Source organism: Rhinolophus sinicus, chromosome 2, assembly GCF_057876585.1.
Source record: "Rhinolophus sinicus isolate RSI-liver-muscle chromosome 2, RSI-T2T, whole genome shotgun sequence".
NCBI classification, from domain to species: domain Eukaryota; kingdom Metazoa; phylum Chordata; class Mammalia; order Chiroptera; family Rhinolophidae; genus Rhinolophus; species Rhinolophus sinicus.
Genome location: NC_142502.1, coordinates 144,010,422 through 144,021,586, shown reverse-complemented (window position 1 = coordinate 144,021,586; position 11,165 = coordinate 144,010,422).

The following is an 11,165-nucleotide window of genomic DNA, read 5'->3' as shown; positions in this document are numbered from 1 at the left end:
ATTCAAGTGCAAAAAAGGTGGCACTTAAATAGACTACAAAAAAAAGACACCTGTTTACAGTGTGAGAGCTGAAACCAGAAGGCAGAGTGTGGCGTTGTTTAACTTCAGCTGGAAACGTATGTTGGACAAGTCAAACTTTTTGCTGTTCTGCACATGTTCACAAATGACCGTGGAGGTGTCTGTGAGGATTGATTTGAGGGTTATAAGTACATTTTAGTGAGTAGGTGCGTTTACTGATGTGGAATCCGTTAATGAGGAATCAGTCAATTTGGAAACCGGTGCTGAAAGATAAACGTGGGGTGGGGTGGAAATTGCAACAGGTTTTCTGGAGTTTTCCCTGCACACTCAGGTTGTATCACTCAGCTCCATGTGCAAATCCTTTTGATAAAGGCCTTTCTGTTTGAGGGAGGAAGAAGAAGAGGAAGAGAGGAAGTGTGGCCTCAGAGGGATAAGGGCAACATGCAGGCGATGTGGGTGTCCTAAGAACCCAGGAAGTGGGGGCATGGGAGTAACGGGAGCGCTCTCGGGAGTCAGGGAAACTGAGTATGAAGAGCTAGGGAAGGGACAAAGCGACAGGCGGTGCATGCAGGACCACCCTGTGATTGGGGTCAGTGTCGTAAAAGCTCTGCCAATTGGGCTGGTTCTTTGGCAAAGCGCTGCTGTGCCTCTCTCCTGCTTAGAGCTCTGGGACTGGAGTCCTCACTTTCCAGTCCGTTGGGCTACCCCCCGGGGGCTGCTGGAGATGACAGGACAGAGGCAGGTTCTTGGTCCACCCTTGCAGGCCCCATGAGAGAGGTGTGGGGTAGAGGCCTCACGCCTCAGACTTCCTTGCAGATGATTAAGGAAGGATGCAGGACTATTTTTCACTTGCAAAGAGAAAATTAAAGCTAGAGATTTGATCCTTTAAGAGGTCTTTGAACTTATAAACACAGACACATATGTGTCAAGAATGGAAACTGGCAAAGACTGTATTCCATAGTTTGAACTTAATTGCTTTTGGTATGTACTTGAAAAGATAAAATATCCAAGACGTTTAACTTTAGAAAGTCGTTCTGTTGTGCTGCACAGTAAGTAATTTTCACAAGGTTTTGGCTGAGATATTCAGTATCAATATGCAGGAATGGTTTCAATATGTGGTAGGCCAGTAAAAACAAAGTCACTGTGACCCATGCTTTGCAGATCTAAGAGGGACAGAGGAGCAAGTAGCGATAATTAATTCCAGTTTGGGGGAAGTACTGTGACTGTGCAGCCATTCGCCTCTGTCCTGCACCCGCTCTCAGTGAGGGGGGCACGATGCTACAATCAGTGGCCTCTGAGGGGGGCCCTGACATGATGTGGTTATATGTTGAGGCAATAAAGTGGGCCCCGTGGAAACTGGGAGTTCTGGCTTCATCTGAAATCATGGGACCCATAGAATTGGCCACTGGGCTTGGAAAACTCACATTAGCAGAAAACTCACTGAGAGGAAACAGGGCCCCCTCCCGTGGCTTTGCTGCTGGCTGTGCAGGCAGGAATGTTGCCCAGAGCCTTTGACCCACTTCCCTGCTTCCAGGACAGTCAGATCCAAGCGCCAGGGTGAGGCAAGCTCTTCATCCTGCGGTAATTTATCAGTACTCCCTTTCTCTTCTCGGTCTCCTTTCTGGTGTTAAAGTGGATTGAAGCATGTGTGTGGGACAAGGGAAGGGGGAAGGGTAGGGTATCTGGAAACCTACTCACCATGCTCAAATAGTACTCAAGATAGGGAGGCAATTTTTTACTTTTAATTTTCTGATTGAGCTATAATTGACATATATATTAGCTTCAGGTGTACTGCAAAGATTCGATGCGTGCTTATATTGCAAAGTGATCACAATAAGTCTAGTTAACTCCATCATCATGGAGACGATTTTGTTTTGTAATATTACCTTGTTCTGGAGCCCCTATTTATACAGAGTAACCCAGAAAAGTTAAATTTGCCCAAAATTGGTTTCTTCTGGTTTGAAGCACTGTTTTGCAGGCCAGCTCAGATTCTTTTTCTTTCAGGCTTTCTCCTCTCAGCCCCTCTTCTCTTTTTCCCTGGGTGACATCTGGGCACAGGGAAAGGCTTACACAACGCTGTCATGGTAGGGACCCGATGTTTCATACATGTATTGTCCCTCTCTGCCAGCTTCTGTTGACCTCTCTTTGAGGTGCAGCTTATCTCCTCTTCAGGAGTTAGCTTCCGCTTAGTTACCAGATTGTTCATAGTAGTATCTTTGGTTGGTGAGTCTTATGGTGGTCTGCCTGGGTGCGAACAGTGCATGGTGATTGCCCTTGGTTTAGCATTCTCCATTTTGCCTCTCGCTTCTGTAGACCCTCTGACTCTTAACCAGGAATTCCCAGAACGTGGCTTTAGGTGGCCTACTTTTCAGCTTCTGCTACAGGATTCTCTTGCCACTTGCCAGGAAGTCCCTTAACAAACACTTTCTTAATACTCAGCAACCTTCTCCCACGTCCCCCATAGGGCTACTAGGCAACTTCTCGATGTCCCCACGTCAGGTGTAGCCTGTGGGGAAACCCGGAAATGTAAACTCTGGCCCATCCACCCAGGCATCTCCCTTTGCCAGTAATGTTCTACTTCTTCTGAACTACACGGACCATGACAGTGTGTGTGTGTGTGTGTGTGTGTGTGTGTGTGTGTGTGTGTGTGTGTTTGGGCTGGTGCTTTAATTTCTCCCTCCCTTCACTGCTCCCCCAACATATGCATACACACACACACACACACACACACACACACACACATCGCATTTACTGGTTTATTATAAAGGATATAATAAAGGATAAGGATGAACAGTCAGATGCAAGAGGTGCACAGGGCAAGTTACGTGGGAAGGGGCGTGGAGCTTCCATGTCCTCTCCAGGTGCACTAGCCTCCCAGCCCCTCCATGTGCTCACCAATCTGGAAACTCTCAGAACCCCATAATTAGGATTTGTGTGGAAGATTTATTACGTAGGTGTGATTGATTGAATCATTGGCCTAAATAGCTTTGGATTCGCCCTCTACCTTTTTGGGATTTTTGCCACCTCACTCTCTCTGCTCTAACAGGGCCAAACCCCTGGTAGGTGAGGACCTGGGTGGAAAGTGTACCTCCTTCTCTTTCTATGTGACAGCAACTGCGCTTACATCATACCCTTTGTCCTTTCTGCACTGTGGCGTATGCGAGAACTCTGTGCTTAGGCTCCGAGCTTTGTTCTTAATATGTACAAAGATGACTTTGAATAGAAATATTTTTTTCTCTTTCATCAAAACTGACTTCTAAGACAATAGTTTCTCTCTGACTTGAGAAATCTAATATAAAACACAAGCAAAAAAAAAAAAAAGGATTTCTTGGTTCAAGGTTGTGCCTCGTCTTTCCCTGAAACAACAAAGGCCATTGATTCAGTGGATGGAGAGCTGCAGGGCAACATGATTTATGGGTAATGAAAAATACATTAGTGTAATATTTTTAAAAATATGGTAGAAAGGGTTGAGGACTTCTGGATTAGAAGAAACGGATCAAATGAGGCTGCTTACATGCTGGGGCGGCTGACTCAAAGGAAAATGTAGCTGGATTGCCACAGCTGGATTTCCTTGGGTTATGTGGTTGCCTTTCTCAGCCTCACTGAACAGGGTCGGGTCAGCAGACATGAGTCACAAAACCAACTGCAGGAGGAAAGACAAACATGGCCCCTCATGTCGTAGTTGCAAGGGGTGGGGGTTGAGGGGGAATGGAGGCTCTTGTGAGCTTGTAAACTCTTTTTACTCAGTGTTCCTTTTTCTCCTGTTTACGTGGGGTAGCGAGCCAATCTGCAAGGATCAGCACACTTTTTGTGTAAAGAGCCAGATAATAAATAGCTTCTGCTCTTTGGGTTCTTACAGTGTCTGTCTCAACTACTCAACTCTGCCATTGTGGTGGGAAAGCAGCCATAGGCAATACAAAAATGAATGAATGGGCCCATGTTCCAATAAAACTTTATTCACAATATCAGGCAGTGGTTAGATTTGGCCTGCAGGTGCTAGTTTGCTGATCTCTGATCTAGAAGGAAGTGCCAGAATCAGTGTAGTGAAAGAACTGGCTGAACTGATCTCTCTATCCTGTGTCTGCCCCCCCCCCCCACCTCCCTCCCCGCCGCCACACACACAGCATACACAGACCAGACCATGTTTTTAGCATTATCATGACCCAGACTTTGGTTTTGCCCATGAAGTCTCCAAAATGTAGGGAGAGAAATCCTGAATTGATATTTTTTTCTTTCACCTTTTGAAATGCTTGTCAAGCTCAGTGTTACCTTCAGAGGTAGTTTTAATTTTTAATTCTATTGTTACTGTTTTTTTGCCCTGGGAAATCTCCAGATTGGCTCATGTTTTGATTTCCAGGCCTTCTGGGCAGGAATGGGTGTGCAGGGGGCCAATATGCTTATTAGTGGAAAAGAGGAGCAGATGCTCCTAACTGACCACAGGATAAGTAAACTGTTCTGTGTACTTGACAGCATGTACTAATTTCTTATGATGGCTGCTCTTATTACCACTTTGGTGGCTTACAACAACACAAATTTATTATATTTCAGGGCTGTAAGTTGCAAGTCTGACATAGGTCTCACTGGGCTAAATTATGGTGGTGGCAAGGTTCTTTCTGGAGGCTCTAGGAAGAACCTGTTTCCTTGCTTTCTCCAACTTCTGGAGGCTCTCCACGTTTCTTGATTCATGACTCCCTTCCTTTATCTTCAAATCCAGCAACGTTCCATCTTTCTGACCGTTCTTTAATAGTCATAGCTCCCTCTGACTACAGTTGGGAAAATTTCTTTGTTTTAAAGGATTCACATGATTAGACTGGGCCCACTTGTATAATCCAGGATAATCTCCCTATGTCAAGGTCTTTAATCTTTTTTATTATCTTTTTAACTCTTTTTTTTTTTAAATTAAAGTTTATTGGGGTGACAATTGTTAGTAAAGTTACATAGATTTTAGGTGTATAATTCTGTAATACATCATCTATGTATCACACTGTATGTTCACCACCCAGAGTCAGTACTCTGTCCATCGTCATATATTTGAACCCCTTTGCCCGCATCTACCATCCCCAAGGTCTTTAATCCTAATGATATCTGGAAAATCTCTTTTGTCACGTAATATAACATATTCACAGGTTCCAGGGACTAGGTCTAGGAGATCTTTGTGGGGGTCATTATTCTGCTTACTACAGAGCAGAATCCTACTTTGTGCTTTTCTCATAGAAACTTCTGGGCACAAAAAAATGCTGAATAAATCATTTGAATTTATTGGGACCTAAGTCATTTATCTGTGGGGATCTGTTGAGTGGAAGCCAGTCTGCTGTGTTAGTGGGGAGTGGCCTTCCTTGGGAGGAGACAAGCACTGAGCTCAGAGTCTGAGGACTTTGGTTCTGGGTCCAACTCTGCTGCACATCTCACTTGCCATTTCTGGTCCTTCGTTTTATCTTTTATAACATTGTAAAGGTGGATTGACAGCTGTTTCCCAATCTGCTCAAGCAGTGGAGACTTTTCTTCAAGTCAAAGCCTATAGAACTCCAGGTAAGAGAGGAGCTGCTTTGTTTTAAGCAGGGGTGAGGAGCCTAGACTCCCTCTAGACCTTTCACAAGAGCTCCCTGGCAGCTCCATAGGTACAGCTTCTTTCTAGGGCTCCTTGGAACACTATTTGGAGATCACTGGACTAGATCAGGGGTCAGCTAATTGCAGCCCATAGGCTAAATTAGGTCTGAGGTCTGTTTTTGTTTGGCCTCTGAATTAAGAATTTTACACACACACACACACACACACACACACACACGCACGCACACACACGTAACATAGTATTTCTTAACCACTTTTACGTGTATAGTTCAGTGGCGTTAAGTGCATCCACATTGTTGTACCACCATCACCACCATCTCCAAAACTCTTTTCACTGAAACTCTGTACTCATGAAATAACTTCCCATTGCCCTTCCCCCAGCCCTTGGCAATCCTCATTTAATTTCTTTTTGTGACTGGCTTACTTCACTTAGCATAATGTCTTCAAACTTCATTCATGTTATAACATGTCAGAATTTTCTTCCTTTTTAAGGCTGAAAATATTCCATGTGTATATTTGCCGTATTTTGTTTATCCACTTATCTGTTGACTGACACTTGGGTTTCTTTCGACTATAGTTAATAATACTGCTGTAAACATGGGTGTATAAATACATTTTTGAAAACTTGCTTTTTAAATTTTTTTTCAAACTTTATTGAGGTATAATTGACATAATACCGTGAATTTGTAAGTTTAAGGTGTACTAGTGGCAGCTAGCCTTTGTTCACAGCATAATCACTCCCAGGTGCCTCCAAGCCCAAAACAGGCAACTACCAACCAGATCACTTTGTAACTCCTACCACATGGTGCCAGGCGGGACACAGGCAGCAGCTGACCTTGGCCTGCACCAGAACCTGCCAAGAGGTCTGAGAACCAACACACCTAGTGGTCGGCTTCAGACCACACCAGCGTACTGCCCAATTAGTGCCACAAATGACACACCCAAAGGGTGGACTTGGTAGGCAGCAGAGCTCTGCAAAAGTGAATCCCACTCTATGGGGTCAGCCCCAGTACAGCAGCTTGTCTGCTGAAGGCCATTCCTGACAGCCAGTCAGCCTGCGGGTCAGTTCCTCACTGGCATGCCACCAACACGCACATTGTAACTAAAATTGGAGAGCACACACAACCACACAAGGGACACCCCTGGGCCCCTTGATCAGATGAATGGGGAGACTGGGCCACTGGGCCCCACAGGACACCTACAATGTAAGGCCACCCTGCCAAGCCTAGGGGATGTCGCAGATCTACCCAATACATAGAAACAAATACAGGGAGGCAGTCAAAATGAGACAAACATGTCCCAAACAGAAAGAACAGGACAAAACTCCAGAAAAATAACTAAATAAAATGGAGGCAAGCAATCTACCAGATGCAGAGTTCAAAACACTGGTTATAAGGATGCTCAATGAACTTAAGGAAAGAATAGATGATCTCAGTGAGAACTTCAACAAAAAGATAGGAACATAAAAAAGGACATAGAAAACATAAAAAAAGAACCAGTCAGAAATAAAGAATACAAGTGAAATGAAGAATACACTAGAAAGAATCAACAGCAGTTTAGATGAAGCAAAGGATAGAATCAGCAATTTGGAAGACAAGGTAGCAGAAAACACCCAATCTGAACAGCAAAAGAAAAAGAAAAAAAAATGAGGCCAGTTTAAGGGGCCTTTGGGACAACATCACGGGCAACAACATTTGCATCATAGGGGTACCAGAAGGAGAAGGAATGGATTGAGAACCTATTTAAAGAAATGACTAAAATCTTCCCTAACCTGGTGAAGGAAATAGACATTACAAGTCCAGGAAGTGCAAAGAGTCCCAAACAAGATAAACCCAAAGAGGTCCACACCAAGACATATCATATTTAAAATGCCACAGGTTGAAGACAAAGAGAATCTTAAAAGCAGGAAGAGAAAAGCAGTTAGTTACCTATAAGGGAACTCCATAAGACTATTAGCTAATTTCTCAACAGAAACTTTGCAGGCAGAAGGGATTGGCATGAAATATTTAAAGTGATGTAAAGCGAGGACCTACAACCAAGATTACTCTATGCAATAAGGCTATCATTTAGAATTGTAGGAGAGATAAAAGAACTTCCCAGACAAGAAAAAGCTAAAGGAGTTTGTCACCATCAAAACAATATTATAGGAAATGCCAAAGGGATTTCTTGAAGGAGAAGGAGAGGAGAAGGAGAAGGAAAAATAAAATAAAAAATATGAATAAGAAAATTTCATGAAGGAAAAAAGTTCGCACAAAGGTAAACACATAATAAAAGCAGTGGATCAACCAACAGTAAAGATAGTACAGTGGTTAAAAGGCAAAGTAGGAAGATCATGCATAATTTTAACAGTAAATGAAGGGATACACACACAAAAGTAAAAAACAATAAACAAACAAGCAAACATGGAGGATGTGAGTAAAAATTATATTGATTTTAGAAAGTGTTTGAACTTAAGCAGCCATCAATTTAGACTGATAAATGTGAAATGCATTGTAACCACAAACCAAAAATCTGTAAGAGATACAAGAAACAAAGAGAAAGGAATCCAAATACAACACTACAGAAAGCCATCAACATAGAGAAGAGAAAGCAAGGGAATAAGAAAGGAACAAAGAAGAACTACAAAAACAATCATAAAACACTAAAATGGCAATAACTGTACCTGTCAATAATTACTTTATATGTAAATGGATTTAATGCTCCAATCCAAAGACAAATGTATAAAGAAGTGGTACATATATACAATGGAATACTACTTGGCCATAAAAAGAATGAAATCTTGCCATTTGCGACAACATGGATGGACCTAGGGATATTATGCTAAGTGAAATAACTGAGACAGACAAATACTGTGTTTCCCGAAAATAAGCCCCAGTTAAGATCGTCAGCCAGACGGACGCATTTAGTATGTTATGACAATGTTCCAGAAGAAGATGACATGACTGTATTTGAATAAATGAAGATTGTTGTACATGAAAAAACAAGACATCCCCTGAAAATGCACCATAATGTGTCTTTTGGATCAACAATTAATGTAAGACCTGGTCTTATTTTCAAGGAAATATGGTACCATATGATTTCACTTATATGTGAAATCTATAAAACAAAATAAATGAACGAACAAAACAGAAATAAACTCATAGATACAGAGAACAAACTGATGGTTGCCAGATGGGAAGGGTATTTGCTGGGTGAAAAAGGTGAAGGGATTAAGAAGTACAAATTGGCAGTTACAAAATAGTCATGGGGATGTAAAGTACAGCTTAGAGAATATAGTCAATAATGTAATAACTATATATAGTGTCAGGTGGGTGCAGGACTTATTGGGGGATCACTTTGTAAATTATCTAAATGTCTAACCACTATGCTGTACACCTGAAACTAATATAATATTGAATGTCAACTATAATTGAAAAATTAAAGGTTTTATAGAGGATTGAATGAAAGAGTACACAGTGCCTGGCACACAGTAAATGTTCTGTAACATAACTCTGACTCATTACTGAACTTAATACTTTGCTTATTAGTGTTCTTAGTTTACTTGCTTGTTTTTGGTGAAAGCTACTCATTTAATAATATTTTTTTACTTTTAATTATCAACAGTGTCCTTGGTTCCTTTTTGAGATCATTTTTCACTATACACAAATTTGTTGTTTAAAATTATAGTTAAAACTGTAGTTGAAAACTACAAAATCTCTGCATAAATTGAAATGGGGATGGGAGGGCATCAGCTAGGTTTCCTCATCAGCTGAATAGTTTCACCCACTGTTCTTTTAGTGCTCACGTTTCGAAGAATTACCACAAAAATTGACAGGGAATAGTTGAAATTAAAACTGTTAAATCCACAAATGCTATCGATTTGTATTATTAGTTAGTTACATACACTGCTAGTTTTTTTTTTTTTGAGAATCTATTGAGTTACATAGAGATGATAATATACTTGCAGAACAGAACAAGCAAATGAGAGTAATGTTAGGTACTAAATTAAGCCAAAAGCTTCTTGAGGCGTTGCTTGATTCCTAAGCTATAAATGATATTCTGGTGAGAAAATTGGAGAAATGGCAGTACAGGGTTGTTCATTTAGATGTATAGAGGGTGGAGGAACTGGAAAGATGGATGGCTAATGGATCAATGCAATGTCTGAAGGCTCTAGAGGCATCCTGTAGAAATCCACCTTATATCAGGCCTGCCCAAGCTTTTCTTAATATATATATATGGTATATTGTCACCATATTTGAGTATGACATAAAAGTAGGAGTATTAGTAAATATGTAAGATGATAGACTCTAAAACATCAATGATGTTGGAAGGCTAGATCGAGAGTTGAATGTTAAAAAAAAAAAAAAAAAATCACACCTTAAAAGAAAAGTCCTGCATTTAGATGACTAAAATCAACCATCCAACCAACCACTCAACTAACCAACAAATGTTATAAGTATGGAGTGTGGAGGGGGGGGTGGCTTAACAGAAGTTCTTGACTCAGAGGTTTAGTTCGCTCATTCATTCAGCCAGTACTTATTGACCACTTTCTGTGTGCTCCTTTCCTAGAAGTGTGCTCTCCATTAAGAAAGCCACAAGCCACATGTGGCTATTGAGCATTTGAAATGTGGCGAGTGGGAATTGAGATGTGCTGTAAATATAAAATACATGCTTCACGTGAAAGATTTGATATAAAGAAAAGAATGTAAGCTATCATTAATTTTTGATATTAATTACATGTTGAAATGTTAATATTTTGAGTATATAGTTGCTAAAATAATTATCTAAATCAATTTAACTGATTTCTCTTTAGCTTTTTAATGTGGCTACTCGGAAATTTAAAATTGTATATGTGGCTCACGTGATGTTTCTATTGGGCAGTAGACACTGGGCATACGTCATTGAATACAACAGACAAGGTTTCTGCCCACTTTTTCAACCTGTAATTATTGAGCACCTTTTATGTACCAGGCGCCATTCTTTTAGAGCTTACATGTCAACAGAAGGAAGACAAATCACAAAAACTAATCAAATAAACAAGATGTTTTTACATAGTGTGACGTGCTGTGATGCAAATAGGAGAGTGATGTAATAATGGTTGGGGGGAAGGGCAGTAACGTACATTGTGAGGTTGGGGAAGGTCTCATTGGAGAGGTGTCATTTTAGCTGAGACCTGAGTTACCAGGAGGAGCTATACATAGGAAAATGGTCAGAGCCTGACAGTCATAGGAAGCACCAAGTACAAAGGCTCCAAGGAGGGAAAAAGTTGGGCATATTTGAGAAGCAGCAATAAGGCCAGTGTGGTAGGGGCTGAGTTGGTGAGGTGAGGCAAGACCCAAATAATGTGGGGACCTCGGCTGTGGTGAGGAGTTGGCTTTTTGTTTTAAGGGCAAGGTGAAGTCATTGGCTGGTATAAAGCAGGTGAGTGTCATGATTGAATGTAAGTTTCTATAGGATTATTCTGTTCAGAAGGAGAGTAAGAATGGGTGCAGTGATGCTAGCATTTTGGGCAAGAGGTGATGATGCCCTGCTGCAGGGTGACAGCAGTGAAGTTGGAACGAACCCTCTGAGTTGGGAGCTCTCTGGGAGGTAGGACTGCT